This window comes from Onthophagus taurus, chromosome 1, assembly GCF_036711975.1.
Source record: "Onthophagus taurus isolate NC chromosome 1, IU_Otau_3.0, whole genome shotgun sequence".
NCBI lineage: Eukaryota > Metazoa > Arthropoda > Insecta > Coleoptera > Scarabaeidae > Onthophagus > Onthophagus taurus.
This window is the reverse complement of record NC_091966.1, coordinates 8,179,068-8,196,960: the sequence shown is the minus strand read 5'-3', so window position 1 is coordinate 8,196,960 and position 17,893 is coordinate 8,179,068. Positions and strand designations below refer to the sequence as shown.

Below are 17,893 nucleotides of genomic sequence, written 5' to 3'. Positions count from 1 at the left end.
ATGAGTCTACTTTTACAAACAAAGGACAAGTCAATAGACATAACATGCACTATTCGAGCGTTGAAAGTCCGAGATGGTTGCGTGAAGTAGAACATCAACGACCTTGGTCGGTTAATGTTTGGTGTGGCATAATTGGTGATAAATTGATCGGTTCATACTTTATTTTTTAGATGATGTCTTACCAACGTTACTTGTAGATTTGAGCAGGGAAGAAAGAGAGAAAATATGTGGCTGCTAAATGATGAGTGTGCAGCATATTTTTCACATATTGCACGTGAAGCTTTAGATCGGGATTATGCTGGGCGATGGATTGGAAGGGGATGTCCAATTACCTGGCCTGCCATATCACCTGATTTAACACCTCTTGATTTTGTTTGTGGGCGTCCTTAAGGGTAATGTTTATCGCGAAGTACCGACTACGCCAGAAAACATGAAAGAGCGAATAAGAAATACATGCAGAAATAGTAGCCAAAAAAACCTTTTAAGATGTAAAGAAAGTTTTAGTAGAAGGGTTAATAAATGTATTGAAGTGGGTGGGGAAATATTTGAAAATTTATTATAAATTTTATACTTGTTGATTAATAGTATAGTTCATAATAATTTTATAAATAAACAATATTTAAAACTATTTCAATAAAAAAGTTGTTTACCACACGGTAATTTTATTATTTTTTTTTTAATTATTTTATTTTTATGCATAGATTCAGATTTTGCAATCAAAAAAATAGGGTGCTATTTAAAAAATTGATCGTGACCTGCATATGACCTTGAAAATAGGGTCAAGGTCAAAAAATGTTGTCAAAATGAACTGTTTTCCAGATAATCGCTTGTCTCACGTTAAATGGACCATCCTGTATACGAAACCTTTAAAGTAATATTTAATGTAATTACAAATATCACGTGAATCATAAAACTAATAAGTTATTATTTTAAATTAACATTATTAAATTATTCTATTTATTTAATTACTATAAACATGTTTATAAACATGACTTCACAGTAAACTTAATATTTCGTGGGCTACTCGAAAAAAGGTCGCATCTCACCCGATCCGCGGTTCTTTCCATCCTCAGAATATGTGAGTTACCATATACGTTTGTTCGTGGAGTGGGCATATAGAAAAGGAAGTCGTACCGTACTTGACCTACTAAAACTAGAATTAACACTAGACATAGAACTAGAAATGTTTGGGTTTAACCATCTTAAGAGACGCACGACATTTCTAGTTCTAGGTCTAGTGTTAGATCTAGTTTTAATTGTTAATCAGCGCTACATTGTTGTATAAAACATTGTTGTAAATAATAAAACCGTCATCAGGCACCACTGTAAGAATACTGGTATATATTTGGTACTCCTTTAAATATTTATTGACATTTGAACGGTAAGAATCTTTTATATTATGATTTTTTTATATTGTAAGTTTTTATTTGTACGAAAAATGTTTGTATCATCATCTTTAAATATTGATTTCTTCAATTTGTTACTTTTACGAAAGTTTCTAGTTCTAAGTCTAGTGTTAGTTCTAATGCAAGTGTTAGTTCTAATTTTAATTGTTAGTTAGCGCTAGATTGTTGTAAATTTTATAAACATTCGGGTTTAGCCGTCTAAAGAGACGCACGGCTAAACTTGATCAAAGTCTTTATTTTATATTATGAACCTTAAATCTCAAACAAAACACAAATAGAATAAATTAATCATTTGCTAATTCAAAGTGTGAGATAGTTGCCTACCCATACGTGACGTCACAAACGGACCTTCAAGCTGTGCACCTGTTTCCGGGATGTAGCAATCCTTTTAGATTATAACGTCCTTAGAATATAGCCACGTAAACTTAACGCAATGGTATGGATAACTGTCCGAATTTGTGTGCATTAAGATTATTAATTCAAACAATTTAATGTGTAAATTAAAAAAATTTCATATAACGGACTTTATCGTTAGTTTCAAGTCTTATTACAATTTGTTGCTCCACTCTAAAATAATTTATAAACAAAAGGGGACAGGTTGTTCTTTAACATGATCAACATTTGCCACAAATTCAATTTTCTCCAATCTACAGTACGTGCTGCTTCATTTGTAATGGTAACTTCCCTTTCATGCTTCCATCGCATCACCTAACAAACAGAATTATAGCCGGTAAACAGCCTGTGCCGTTATCACGAAACGCTGTGCAAACTTTCCCCTCGCTTTGCGATTCTCGGGTTTTTCCGCTTTCCGCAGGTTTTTTTCTTTTCGAGCGGCGTTTTACGTTTCTTTTTATGACCGTGCGAGCGACCGAAGCGGTGCCGTTGAGCGTTCATTGGAAAATTGAGACGTTGGTGATGGCTTGGCGTGTTCCATTGAAATAAAGGACTGTGGTATTTTTCGACTACTTAAATCTTTTCTGAGACAGCGCCTACCTGACGAAAACAACATATCTCTTCGTTTTATGGTAGTTAATAAAAACATCATTTGGACTGAAATTACACTTCATAAATAACTGGTGTAAGTAATAACGGCGGATAGAAATGGTACCTTCAATTACGGGCAATGTTTCATTAGTTAAAGTGGTATTGATGTCTCTGTATGAACAGCAATCAGAAAATGGAATAAGTGCGGTAGTTTAGCTGGGAAGTTGGCGTGGAAAACTAAATATAGAACGTATTGCACATAATAATGATAATATCTTAATGAAAAACATAATTCTTTTCATTAAAAATAAATATGCTAATTCTTTGAATTAATTGAGTTATCTAAATGCGCAAACTAAATCTTATTCTAATTAACTAATTAACATCGTATTATCATAATAGCATAAAGTGTAAATACGATCATCATAAATCTGTCAATGATAATATCTAAATTAGTGTGATGATATTATCTCAATCATATTCTGATATTAATGGAGATAAAATGTATTCAAATGAATATCAAAAAAAGAAACTGTTTGTTGGTTTTAAATGGGACTTGTGTGTTTTGCGATATTGATCATAATATTAAATGCTGTTTTTTTCGTACCTGTGCAAAACTAGAATCAATAATTGTTTCATTTGTTGAAAAACTACTATTGTCTCACGCACAGCGTGTATAAGTGAATAATTAACGTTGTAAAAATCGATAATAATTGAATAAACGAAACGGTACAAATTCAAAACACGCAGTTACATTTACATCACAATAAATCTCAATTACTGCACCTGTAACCACAAACAACAATAATATATATTTATGCACCTATAACCACCTAACTAAATTATGCAACAACATTTCGTGAAATTCGCGTAAATAAGTCATTGATGTGTCGTATTGTAATGATTTCTGTCATACAAATTTACTCGTATTCAAATTTCGAATTTATGCTACTATAATGTATTGATTATAATTTACTTTATTTCATTGCTTGTTATAATTTTGAGTTTTTTAGGACCAAGACTGAATAATATATAATAAGAAAAGTGTACGGATAATTGTGTAGTAAAGAAAAAAATGTGTATTAGATAAATTAGCGAATTTTTTTTCTAACTGTAAGGAGAGAAAAAAATGTTGACTATCAAATATTCATTGTGTTAACTATTTTAGTAACACTTAACGATAACGCACATTTACAACCAAAAAAATGTACAAAATTGTTTCTGTTTTTCATATTTGTTCACTTTTAACATCAAATATTTCACCAAATCTTTATTTGGTTCTTTTGACCGTTGTCTGTTTTAAAACATATATGATAAAAAAAATTCTATTCAAAGTTATTGGTTAAAACTTTGAATTGAAATTTTTTTCTCAGATAGTTTTTGAGAAAAAAAAATCGTAAAGCTGCCGTCATCTTAAAAGATCGGGTGCTTTTTTCATTTAACGCGCGATAAAAAGAAAACCATGTACCAGTAAATTTTCAAATTCGCATGTGTTAGGTAGAAATGTTCAGTGATTTCAACAAACTTTAGCGCAATTTTTTTCACCGAGTGGATCCGAAGATATCGATCTCTAAAGTGAGGGGACTTGACATTTGGCGCCGATAGTAGAAAGCGTTTATTGGCGGTTTAATAATAAGTGGAATGTCGAGAGTCTTTCATCTTATATTTTAAGTGAACCTTTGTAAGATTTGATTTTCTGAAAATGAAACAAGATCATCTAAAAACCGATAAGATTACAACTACTACTGATAAGATGCATTGCTGCTACTTTGAGAGCGGTTCGGTTTTAAACAACATATCCCACGACATTTATTTTCATCAGAATTAAATTACATAATCGGGTAAAACAGAATACAGTTATAGTATGTATAAATTTTAACTGGAACTGTGCAATTGTATTGCAGATATTGTTTTCGCTTACTGAGAAATGATATTGAAATTTCCCACAATTGCTGTTACTTCACACTTCCCTAACAGATTGTTCAAATTCAATAGGAAATATTTGTTCGAACAATCTCAACAATCTTTCAATGTTGGATGATAAAAAACGCAACCACCACTACAAAATTTATTACAACTTTTATATTGATGACAATCAACTATACTCAAATAATAAACACAATAAATAAATCATTATGAAACACGAACTTGAAATAATTCTAGTTAATAACATAGACAGCGGGCACGTTAAAACATTTAATTGGGGTTCTAACGTGCAGATAATCTTTTTGATTTGGTTACACGTTAGCATGTGTCTAAATATAAGAGAAAATTCTTAATTAGCTTTTGATGACGTTTTGCGTGTATATAGTTTTCTTCATTTAACACGAGAGTGTTACGTTAACCTGTACTTAAATATGGACTATATAAAAGTATAAATTATTACTTATTTCTTGAAATAAGTTTTTCGAATTGCTCCCGATTTGCTTTAACTAAATCTTCGTGTACACTCATTAAACACAATCCCGTCAACTCTTTACTCTTCGAAGTGTATTCATTGAATGATCGTTTCACAATAGCCATAGAGTAGTGTAACTGCCTTACGATGGGGTAAAAAATATCGATTTCACTGAGAAGATTATCAATTATCAGTACCACTTAACTTCTCTTCAGTGATTGTTTTGCTTTTTCACAAGATCTATAGTTGTAAAACAAGTTGTATACTATATATTAAATGACTGCTCCATGTTAAGCTTGTACAGGGGATGTAGTTTTGTTAGGGCACAAACTGGACGTATTGTCTTGGGAAAATCGAATATTTAAGGATGTAATAACCGAATCTAAATATGGTATAATTAATAAACATTTCTTTCTTTCTAGTTTTAGTCATTATCACAGTCTGATAAATGTTTATTTCCAATTCCATTGCAAGCTCTTGCGCTTTTCAATTATTTCAGCAGTAACTAGGTCGCCGTTTTCACGGTTTTTCTATAATACGTAAAAGATCAATATTTTTTGCTGGCAACGCATTAACTACTGGCTCAAGTAAAGCCGAATATTTTACTATTACAGTTAGAGCAACAACGAGGATTTGGTAATGACCGATTGCAACTGGTAAGTAGATTTACTCGTCGCATCGTGTAGTTTCCCAAATGTTTTGACAATCTCAGGGAGGTTTTGTGTAAATAATCGAATACTTTTGTATTTTTTAGACCATCCAGTCTCACACAGTCGTGAAGGAACTAACTACGAATAATGGATTTCCTAAAAAAGTTTATAACAACCTTCGCCGTGCCAATAGTGTTTCTAATTTCTGCAACATAGTTTGTGGCTTTAACAACAGGATTTATGTACTTTTTTCTTAAAATCGCTTGTACTTCATCCTCTTTACCGGCCATTATAGCACAGCAATCAAAATCAAATCCTACACAATTTCCTGGTAAAAAATTGTAGCTGACCAAAAAAATTGTCGTTTGCAGTGATAATTAATGAGGTATCTTGTGCTCCACATAACCTGCAAATTCCTCTCGAAAATTTTCATTAAATGTTCCTTCCCCGAAATATCGGCTGTTCCATCGCCTAAGACTGTGTAACATAACATTTATTACATTCTCCCTAATAACTTCAGCACATCTATTTATCATTTGGTTTTGTGTATTTGCTGACGTGTAAATAAGATATTGATCCAGATGACTCTTTAATATTATATCACCACATTCAACTCATAAATTAGCCATATAGTGGGACTCACAGAATACAGTACAGAAAATAATTGCTGCCAGTATTTGCTTCTTCCCATCATTTGTTGACTGAATCTTTCTGCATATTATTAAATTTCGTGAATTCTCTGATTATAAACAAACCTAACACTTCTCTTACAGTTCTCGTCAAAGGGAGAAATAAAATACAGTACGTACAGAGAACACCATTTAGTCATCGTTTAGGCATCATTGGCAAAACCGTTATTCTTGCGCGGAACTCACGGATTTTCTAATAACTCCTTCCTTCATTCCATGGTCAGATAAAATGTTTGTTACATAACGACCCAGATGATTTTTTGTAACATTCTCTTCAATTGCAGGAGTGACTACAGAGGTAACAGATATTTGCGTAACTTATTGTTTTATTTTGATGCAGTCTAAAGCTCTTATTTATAAATGATATACTATTTAAAAGCCACAAAGAAAATCTTTGCACTGAGATTACTGCGATATAAAATAAGAGATTCTTTATTATTACAGTATCTTTATTAAGATTATTGAAGGATTCCCACTTCTATTGTGATTATTATGATTTACCCTCATCTACTTAAAGAAGGTTTCTTGAATCATCTACTAATTGACGGAAAGTGTTTGTCCATAATAGTATAAACGCTTCTTTGCAATTCCCTTACCAAAACTGAACAATCTAAGTGAACTTTGTTGAAAACTCTCGATAAAGTTATGAAAAGGTAACTGATTCAGCAAATGAAGTGGGATAACCTACTATCTAGTTCACCCACATAGTTGACCTACTATACCTTGAGGACTCAGAAATTCGGGAGAGGGTGGATGCAGCACTGCAATGCTTACGTTGTTGTTAGCTATAGATAGAGGCCTTAACACTGTATCGATTTTCTTAGGTTTTTCAAATACATTCAATATCTTGGTATTAATTCGAGCATAAACGATGTTTTTTGTATGGATTTAAAGATTTAATAGATGATTAAAAAAATAAGTTAGTTGTTTAAAACAGTTGTTTAAGTTTTAAATAACTTTCGACAATTTCCGAGATTTAAACTTTTATTTTTAGGACTAAACGACTTCACGTAAATGTTTAATGATGATTAAAGGCTATAAATCCTTAATCAAGTACCTTTAAGTTTTATAGTACCTATAGGAATTTTATGTTTGTTTTAAACATGGGTTTGGTAATTTTTACTACCAATTTCATTGTTTAAAATGGATATGGGATCTTTTTTAAAACAACTATGTATAAAAAAAATAACGACAATGTGAGGTCTAAAATTGTTACATTAATGGGAACATAAAAAAAATTTAAATTGTAACTTGGTGTTGACAAAAAGCGGCAATTTATGAAATATTGTATGTGGTAAAAGATACAATATAAATTTTAAAATTACAGTCTGATATTAAATATTTAAGTATATTTTGTGATGTAGATTCACTGAAACAGTCACTACATATTTGAGTGACGTGATGGGCACAAACTCCGATCTTTCTTTCGGGGGCACGTTCTATTCCTCATTTAGTATGTACATGAACGTGACACTTCCGGACGCGTAGTCTATATATAATTCAGTCCTCCCTTTTCTAACGGTTTACTTGGGCGCAGCAGCAAGTTTGACAGGTTAATGCACTTCTAAACTACCCGCTCTTACCCAGCACTGAGATCTCATTTGAGTGCAGAAACCATTTACTGGTTCCTTCCCCGGTCGATATCAGGTGAAAAGTAACGAACAACTCGCCGGTGTGGAAGCAAGGAGCCAGATACTAAACAAAAGCAACCTATATAGAAAAAGTCGATAGAGATATTACGCAGAAGAGAAAAGTTCTCCACAAACATGTGTTACGGAAAAGCAAAATCGTGTTTTGTTTTCAAACGTTTTACGTTTGACATTTTTCTTTTCAAAATAGCTTGTTTATCATTAATTAAATACACAGAGCTTTTTCAACGACTAAAGTAATTACAATGTTATTTCCGAGGAGAATTACTCGAACAAAACATTTTTTTAATCAAGATTTAATATGAAGAACTAATTGAAAAGGCAATACTATAATAATAGTTATTACTAGTGTTCATGGTTATCTCTTTAATATTTAAATTTTCGTATTTACGTTTACCGTAAAAAATTAATTCATCCGGTGAGTAAATAATCGTTTACGAGGTTCAAAAATATTTGGAATTTTGTCAAAGTGCTTGAGCGCTGAGCCAGTGAACCGTTCTGCTCTGATAATTTAATATTTTCCAGCGACGAAGCGCTACCCAAAGGCAAACATCAAATAAACGCATTACTTTGCCTTGCTGGAATGGTTGGCAAAAAATTCTCTACCAGTCCAATTCGCTGACTGAACTGCGTAACAGGACTGGCTTCTGTTGGTACGAACGTTCACCTATGTATGTTACATTTCGATATTGCCCCACTTAGCATTACATCTTGTAAAAGTTTACATCGCTTTGAATATACCAATCGACTCTAATAAAAGAAAAAAGTTAAAAAAAAAGTACAAACTTCGAACTTGTTAGGAAATTTTGTAGTAAAGGAAATACGATCGTTAGTAATTCATGAACTGCAAGTTTCGCTGCACTTAATTTTAACGATCAAACATCACTTGTTTATTACACCAGTTTATGAATTACGAACGGACGTAGAAGACTTCTTTATGGGAATGCCTTTAATCAGTTGATAAGCAGTGCGAAGGGTATCTATCAAAACTGAATGGCCAACACATTCCGCACGGTAACGGTTCGTTTGGAATCACCAATTTACCAGCGGTAATTGAACGACTCATTTTAACAACACGGAATATTTGACGCGCGGTTTTCATTCGAAGCACCAAAGCTATAAACTACCGGTCGAACCGAGTCCCAGCACCCGGAGATAATAAATACGAGGATAAAGTTTTATCACCTTGTTGAATGAAATTCATACCGGGGTTAAATCGCACTATACATATGCGTTTTCCTCAAATTTCTATGTATATATAAAAAGTTATAACCACAGTATATAAACCAGTGTACTTTTAAGAATGTCTTTCAATAGCTATAAAAAGAAAAAGTGTTTTTTAATAGAAAAGTTTTGAGTCAAGTAAATTTATGGTCAATAAATTCTCCCAACTTCCTTACAACATTAAGGAAAATTAATCGTGAGTTTCTTCGAAGCGAAACAGAAGAGACACCCGATCTAGTGCGAAACTTCGTCGCTGCGGACACAAAAAGGAACTCCGTTAACCGTGGTAGCCGGAGTAAAAACACGGACCGCAATTTTCCGCGTTAAAGAACTTCCCATTATTCCATTATCAGGAATTTAGTGCTTAATAAAGCGCGATGTCTCCCGCGTTCCGTGCAAAAGTACAACTTAAAGCGACGGTTCTCGAGTTTTACCGATAAGTACAAAACAATTTACGTTCGTAACGCGAGACTAGCGGACCGGAAACGGCAAGGATTTTAAATGCTGCGAAAGTGCACTCGCCGAAGTTCAGGATTTTGGGACTTCTGGACATCTTCACTAAGTATAACACTTACCGAAACTGCATGAAATTCCCACACTCCTTATCCAACAGCTTTTTCGTCGTCAACGGACTGTATGTATGTTGAATCCATAACAGAAATATTCGGTGTAAACCTACAAAAAAAGAAATCTTATTAATATAATTATTTTTAAAATTATTCTTTTTTAATTATGTTTATGGATTGCCTTTTTAAGATTTCTTAAAGTTTATTTTGAATTATAGAAAACATCAATATTGGATTTGTCAACGCTTTTCCATAAATACGGCGTCAGATGTGCGTACGTGATCACGATTGCAAATGCAACTTTGGAAAGTTAGCCAGCGCCTTCCTCTACCCGGCGTATAACAATCTTCAGTTCTTGCCATCTGCAGTAGTTTCTTGGGATCGGGGTTCGAAACAATCTTGGTATTATGCGGTGCAAGAATCGACTCTTCAATAACCAATCCCCATTCTCTCGTTAAATGAAACCAAGAATGAAAAAATCGTGTATTTCTTACCAATCTTTTTATTTTAAAACAACAAAGAATTTTGTTGCTTGCTTTGTTGATTGATTTAATCCTTTAAATGGAAACTTTAAAATAATTTTTTATCCTTTAATTAGCAATGAGTATAAGATTTCTGTCTTTTATCAATTGATTCAACTTGATGAGCATTCTGAAACTATTGCCACGGTTTCAAAGACTACCGCCTGTGGCATCTTCTAAATATTCACGAATCCTACCATGCATTGCACAAGCTATTGTTGGTCAATTAGCTGTTTACTGACGCAGCACTATTACCGAGGCTAAGAGTTACAATTGCTGGGAAGAATTCGTTAGCCGCCTATGTCAAATAATTAATTAATAATAAGTAAGATACAAGGTCGACTAGCAACTTTGTGGTTAAGGAAAATGTATGATGGCTATATAATATGCTTCACATTAGCTATTTTATATTTACTTTTAAACAAACAGATATCTGCTACCATATGTGTACCCAGTTATGTCTTTTTTCTATTACGCAAATAATTATCTATTATTGCACTTTTCTTTAGTATTCAATGTTGCCTAATTATGTTTTATTTATTGGAAAATTGTGGTTCAACATTTGTATGTCCAAATGGCTTTCAATAAAATTTCTGGACAAATTGGATCTATATTTGAGACTAATCTTAGAATTTTTTTCTTTTCAAGTGACAATCAGTCTTTAATTCACCATTGTATGCGTTAATCTATTAGTTATATATTGACGTAGCTAATAGATGATAACCCATATAAACCCATATAAACGTTCTTTGCTTCTAAGAGATCAAAAATAGTAAAAACCGAGGTTCGTGCGATTCATTTATAAATGTCATTATTATTGCTTGAGGAGATTTCCATTTATATATATTTATACAGGCAAATCTACAATAGTTTTGTAAAATTTTGGGGTGGTGACGTATTCATACAGGGTGGGGCAGAATGGGGGGGGGGGGTTTGGACGGGCATTACACGCGAATGAATGCCGAAGCAGTAATGAATCATAAACCTCATGGTCGTCCCTGTAAGTACAACGATACCAGCCCCCAGCTTTGTCTGAGACACACAACTTCCATCTTCCCTTTTACCCCTATAAACTTATGGTTATCCAACAACTCAATGAAGAAGATTTTGTACAAGGCCAACAGCTCGCTGAAAGAATACAAATGCTGAATGAATGTTATGCTGATGAAAATGAACTAGTAGTAATAATGGGGATTGATGAGATTTTTTATTTGAACGACTCTATGAACAAATAGAGCTGCTGATATTGGGTAGCAAAAAACTGCATCTATACAGACAGGTCATTATAGTAAAATTCATGATGAAAAAAGTTTTGGTTCCAGAATTGCGACCCTGATCATCGTCAATTAACATAAGAACCGTTTAGTTCTAGCAAGATAGGTTGCAACTTCTATGGGTATGTAATTTCCCATGTCGATGATGTGCCTCATTATTACCTTGATCTCACAGCTTCTTGTTATTTTTTATTTGTACACCTAAAGCTCCTACGTCGGTAAACCTTGAAAGTGCATTAAAAAAATGGACGTTATCTGCCTAATTGAACACGTTCACCAGCCGTCAACATTTACAAACAGTCGTCTTTTTATCAAACATAAAATTTGTATGTTTACATTTGCCGCTCACCAAAACCGTGATGACCTTTGTCAACGTAAACATTCCCTGGTGAACACGCCCATTATTTGTCAAAACATAATTTCACTTTTTCATTGTTAAATAGTAAAGATAAGATGTAACTTTACTTTCTTGTAATTGCATTTATTTTAAATTAAAAATCAGCTGACTTATTCTCTTTTGAAATACGCACTCCCATTCTTCCCTGCTCTGGAAATGTACATATGGGACCGAAATTAGTAAGTAAATACCAATTTGCTTCATTTACTTTGTGCAACTGCAACTTTGTGCAAAACTTGCGTTTCAGGTCTACCTTGAAACGAGGATTATAGACGAGTTCATTGTTTTACCATTTAGAAAATTTAAAAATATGTATGACTGCAACGAAAGGACACAGAAGGATGTTATTCAACAGACGATGCTTGGTTCTCACTCTGTCTGGGGAGGAACCTCAGTCAGAAAATGTTTGTGAACTTATTAAAGTTTAGAGTACAGTTGGAGACATGTCAAGAGCGGAAGAAATGACCTTCCAAAAAGGCAGTTTATCAATGGGCCATCAAACCATTCCGGTAAAAAAAATTTATGGTTACGAAACCTGAAATGAAGCCTCACAGTGGAACATTTGGACGGAAATGGCAAACGAGAGAAAGGTGGGAGATAGATACATGGAATGAAAGAACACAAAATGAGAATGAGAGATACTAACGCTTACACTGTGCTGTAGACTGGCAAGCAGACAAGCCGGATAAAATTCGGTGTAGCGTTCATAGTAGACAACAAAATAAGATAAAGTATAACTGAGTCGCGTTTCTTTAACATAATAATTATTACCGTACACTGCCCGACGGAAGAACACGAGCCTGAAATAAAAGACGCCATTTAAAAGTGTTATAAAACGGGTACAACTCATCCCCAAAAAATGATATTAACACAATAATAATGAGGGATATGAACGAGAAGATCGGATAGGAGCATGAATTTATGGGAAATCATAAAAATTATTCATAAATTGCCGAAATGAATAATTTATTAAGAACCATTCCAATGGAATATCCCGCAATGACCAAATTAATAAATAATACGGAAACATCAATATACGCAATTTAAAGGATATAAAACAAGAAGAAACAATGAACATCAATAAATTTAAAATTATTGTATTTGCATTTTTAAAATTTAATTTTTGATTTTAAATTAATTATTATTTTAATTTATTTTAATATAACTTATAAGGAATAAAGTATACAATAAACTATCATCATTAATTATAATTTAAATAACGCTATATTAAAAAAATCTAGTTAATATGTATAAAAAGGTATATCTTTCTTGAATTTGAAACATTTCTAGTTATCCAATAATTTTTACCAATATCTATAACTAAAATTGAATTAATTGTTACTTTGGAGGCGCGCTTTGGATTGGTACACCAATACTAATTCTCAGATGAACCAAATGTATCATTTAAGCGCGAAAAAAAGAAAAGTTTTATATCACTGAATTCATAAAAAGTTTAATTTTATAACAAAAAAATCTGTTTTTTTATGTTTACATTTTTATAATGTTTTGCGTTTTTAATGTTTTACTTCGTCATATTTTCAAATTTAATGGGACATTTAAAGAAAAGTGTAGTTACGTTGAAACGACGGTTTAATCTTTGCTGATATTTCCCCTGGCGATCGTTTTATAACGCGGCGAAAAGAACAGAACACTTTGCCCACTTTTATGCCTCCTAAAAACGCACCCGGATGTTATGGAACGGTCGCGACCGTTGGATCTGGAGTGCTAAGCGCCTTGAATTCTCGTACTTCCTAACTCAACATAGTGATTCTAAGGGATGGTCGTCTGTGACCATCTTACTAAAACGTGTGCCTCGCGATTTCACATCACAGTATGTCGCAATGCTCGTTTCTTCTCTCTTTTATGCCGCACTGCCAATCTTCCGTAATGTCTGTCGAGTCAAGCAAACTAGGAAAATCGAAAATTTAGAGCAACCGGTCGTGTACGAACCACCGTCGAGTCTCACATTTTGACTAGGTACGTATACGAAATGCACTTGCATACGTCCCCTGACTGCGGTGGCACATAATTTTCAGCGAAGTGCATTTGCCAGTAGGTAAAACGTGTTTCCTACACAGACTTCCAGATCCGGACGTGACATTAGTATACTGTCTTCTATTTTATGTTACCCACTTATTTTTTTTAACAAAGGCTTCTAAAAGCTCGTGTTGTTTTATACATTTTCATTTAGTTTATTAGGATGTGTTGCATTTTTTAATCAATTTTGATCTGTGTAAAATCCCTTTTAAAACAGCGAATAGCATGGGGGTGCTTACAAAGAGTGCGGTTAACGAGAAACAGTATTAACGTGACGGTAACGGGGGCCATAAAAATGTAAACCAACGGGTTTGCTCGCGAATTTTGTATAGCGGCAAACCGGAGCAATAAATCTGTTTTACCACTTAGACCCTTACTTTTGACGTGTACCTAGGATTAAACGTTAAAAATTTAATAGGCACAACGGGAGGCCCTATCGTACTAGCAACGTCGCTTACGTGCCCCCAATCTTAACCGGTAACACAAAGGCGAAGTTTGCTTAGCATTAGCGGCCCTTCCATCCTCGTTTTTCCAACCCCCAACCTTTCCAGTTCAGTGTCGGACGTACCCATACGAGAAACGCTATGCTACCGAGTGAGCTATAATTAAAAGTCCGGCTCCACCAACGGCCTTCTTTTGTATTGCTAATGAGCGCGAAGAAACGAATGCGGAACCGGGTTAGAGTTTCTACCCGACTCGGTAACAAAAGCAACGAGAAATTGAAATATTTCACTTTTAAATATACACGGATGTGAAACGGGGCGTCGTCGCCGTCGCATCGAGCTCCGTTTAGAGGCGGCTGCAATTAGGTTGTGTGCGTGCATGCACGTCCAAGGACTTCAAAGGACGAGAAATGAAGACCTCGGGTGTCTTTGTTCATTGTACAATGTAAAGGTTCTCTTTTTCCAACATTAGCACCTTTAATTAAAGACTACTCTATAACGATACCAATAATGTTATGGTATATTGAGTTGTCAAAGAAATTTTTAAATAACTCTTTAAAAAATAAATGTTTATTTTTGCACTCAAGAAAATATTCACAATCTGAAATATTATTAAATACTCGTTAACGGTTATTGAAAATCAAACCATATTACTTGTAAAAACCAGCAATCAGAAACGGAAAAACGCCACAAAATTATTGCCATGACAATGAAATTTCTATACTTTCGATTCTAAATGCTTCTAAACTTAATTACACATATAGCTTTTTAAGGTCTCACGACCGCAATCTTACATCAAAAGATGTAAAAGCATTTTCAAGGTAGTAAATACAACTAAGAATAGTAAACTCTAATATATTTATTGAATCATGTGGAAAAGTCTGTTGGTACAAGGAGAAAAGTGAAATCAAAATCGATTTCTACACAAATATTTAAAGAAGTTAAAGTCAAGTTCTTCTGTAGAAAAGAGTAATAGGTGCCAATGAATCTATTCTTGAATGGTGAACATAAAACTAAAACAAAATCTGTTACTTGCCCATCAGCTGAGTTTTCAGAATAGGCACAATATTGGGTATGATCACTCATGATGTACATAAAATTGCTGGAGCAAATCTAGGTATATCTCAATCCTAATTTATTGTTAAATAAATTTATGGTTTATGGTTAACATTTTTTTCCATAAATTACGGAGTTTCTCAATTCATCTTTTCAGTGTAGAATCAGTGTACTTTTAACATGTAATTACTTTAATAGAGATCTTAATTACCCTTAAGATTGTGCTCAACAAAATCAGTAGCTGATTAACCTGAACAAATTCTAATGTAAGAATCATTTGAAGATTTCGCACCATAAAATATCTCTAGTAATTTCTTAAATATGTTGCAAATGCAATCAAAGATGCAAATGAAGGCGTCAGTAAATCAGTTTTTGCTATAGCTGATATACATAACATCCCATATTAAACACTGAAATATTGTGATGGTGTCAAAATCTTGAGAAAGAGGAAGAGGAGAAGTACGTTGTAGAGACTCTAGTGTTTACAACAAAATGCAGGTCTCTTCATTCTCTTGACAATACAGATTTGTTATGTAAAGGTAGTGTGTAGATACATTCAATTTTGAAGCAAAGATACCGTTAATATCGAGATCTTATAACCGCCGAGTGCATAGTAAATTCCATTAGATGTTTTTTGTGGGGTAATCTTAAGGATAAAGTTTACCATACAGCACTAAATGCTAACAAAAGCTTTAACTCGGCGGTTTAGCGATTGACCTCAAAGCACCTACATTCCGGCTTGAAAATAGTCGAAATTTCTGCTTTTATTGCGGCTAGCCTATTTAATGAAAGACATAGTGCTATTTTAGTCAGGCAAGCCAGCCAAAATATACGCCGATAAAATGAATGAACACCGAATTATTCGGCAAAAGCGATGTAACGAATCGATATTTATCAAAGTTCGAAATGCACGAAAAGAACAATTGGAGATGAAAAGTTCAGTTTATGAAGAACAGGAAGGTTTATTGTATGGTCCTAGATTTGCAGACTAGTAGGTAAGTCATTGGAAATTGTAAAAAATCAGTTTTTACTACTCGAAACTTTAAACGCAATTTCCTCAAAACTACATTTTTACAACTTTTGGACACGATATCTCAAAAAGTACTCGACCAAGATTCTTGAAATTTGTTTCAGATAGAAATAGTGATGTTGTTTTCTATTTGACCTAAAAAATTTTATAATTTATTTTAAAAAAGTGCTTTATTGTTAAGTAATTCATCAAAATTTTCTTACAAAATAAGAACATTTTTTTTAAAACATTGTATCTTCTTCAATTATTAATTTTATTCAAATTTTTTAGGTTCACATAGAAGATGTGAATGTTAGGAATAATTTAAATGTATTCCCAAGTAATTCTAACCACTATAACGAATCCTAGACTGTCCAAAGCAAAGTAACTCGCGCCGTAACTTTTGTATCAATTTTGTATTGAACCTTTATATCTGAATATTTAACATGACTATAAAAGTTTATTTAGTAACAATAAATGACTCAGTATTTTTTGAACATTTTTTGAACCAACCTTGTTATGGGTTAGACTTATATCCCAAATATTTTTTATCAGATGTCTATACGTTTTGAGAAGGTAAAATATAACCGAAATATATCGCCCTTTTCGAAATGGCATAGCTCCAAGGCGGAACCTCAAAACCATATTATATACCGCAAAAGAAAATACCTTTAAAATTCGTTAAAGAATCACTTCCTGAAGTTTAATAACATTATTCAGTTACACTATGTATACTCACATAACTACATACAACACAACGTTTGTTTTTTGTGTACTTTGTATATGGAGGAAGTATATTCAATTCAGGAAAGCTACGAAATAAGTAGAACTCTATAATTTACGATTCCCCAATTATTGCTTCCACTTTTCTTCCAATTACTCTCGTGGCAAGTACAGAAAAAATCAATATTTTCCTGTGATGGCGATGCATGATTAATGTGGCGGCTATATATTTGTTTATTCATTGGATTGTACCGTGTAAACATATACAACTGTCCCAGGTTGCTGAAATTCAATATCTGCATACAAGCTACCCTGAAAATAAATACAAACAATTGTACCTATTAAAATAACCAATCTATGTATATCAACGGTTAGGGGTTTTATGAAATTTTGTATGAAAGTTTTTTAACCACTAAAGTAAAAATAATAAACGGTGAGAGTCACTATGCGGACATCGATTTTAGATTATCTGTATAGTACATATTTTTTTATTAATGTTCCGTATTCAAAGTGCCTCAATGACCTAAAAGTAACCTTGTGACCATATAAGTAGAATATAAATTTTAATGTTTGATGGCAGTCATCGTTTTCTGATCACAAAAATGGACTGAAAAAATAAAATTACAAAAATTAATTAGGTTCTTTTAGAACTGAAATCGAGTTAATATAACTTTCTAAATAACGAATTAAATCCTTCAAATAATTTCTCAAATAATAGGACCGCCGAAGATAGCTGAACAAATAGTCGACGATTTAGCCAAGATCCAACAGAAAAGATTAACGAAGTTTTAGGTACAGTCTTTAAACTCTCGCGGGTGGTTGGAATAGACGTACCCTATCAAAGATCGTAAGTAGTTCTTGTACACA

At 33.2% G+C, this 17,893-nt stretch overlaps 1 protein-coding gene across 1 annotated transcript in view; it reads right to left on the bottom strand.

Moving 5' to 3' along the window:
- Positions 1 to 17,893, bottom strand: part of LOC111414872 (chaoptin-like) — a 151,038-nt gene that overhangs the window by 115,167 nt on the left and 17,978 nt on the right. Inside the window, exon 2 of the mRNA XM_023046331.2 lies at positions 9,576 to 9,675. The gene's annotated coding sequence lies outside the window, so the exon portion shown is untranslated. The remainder of the gene's footprint in view (positions 1 to 9,575; positions 9,676 to 17,893) is intronic.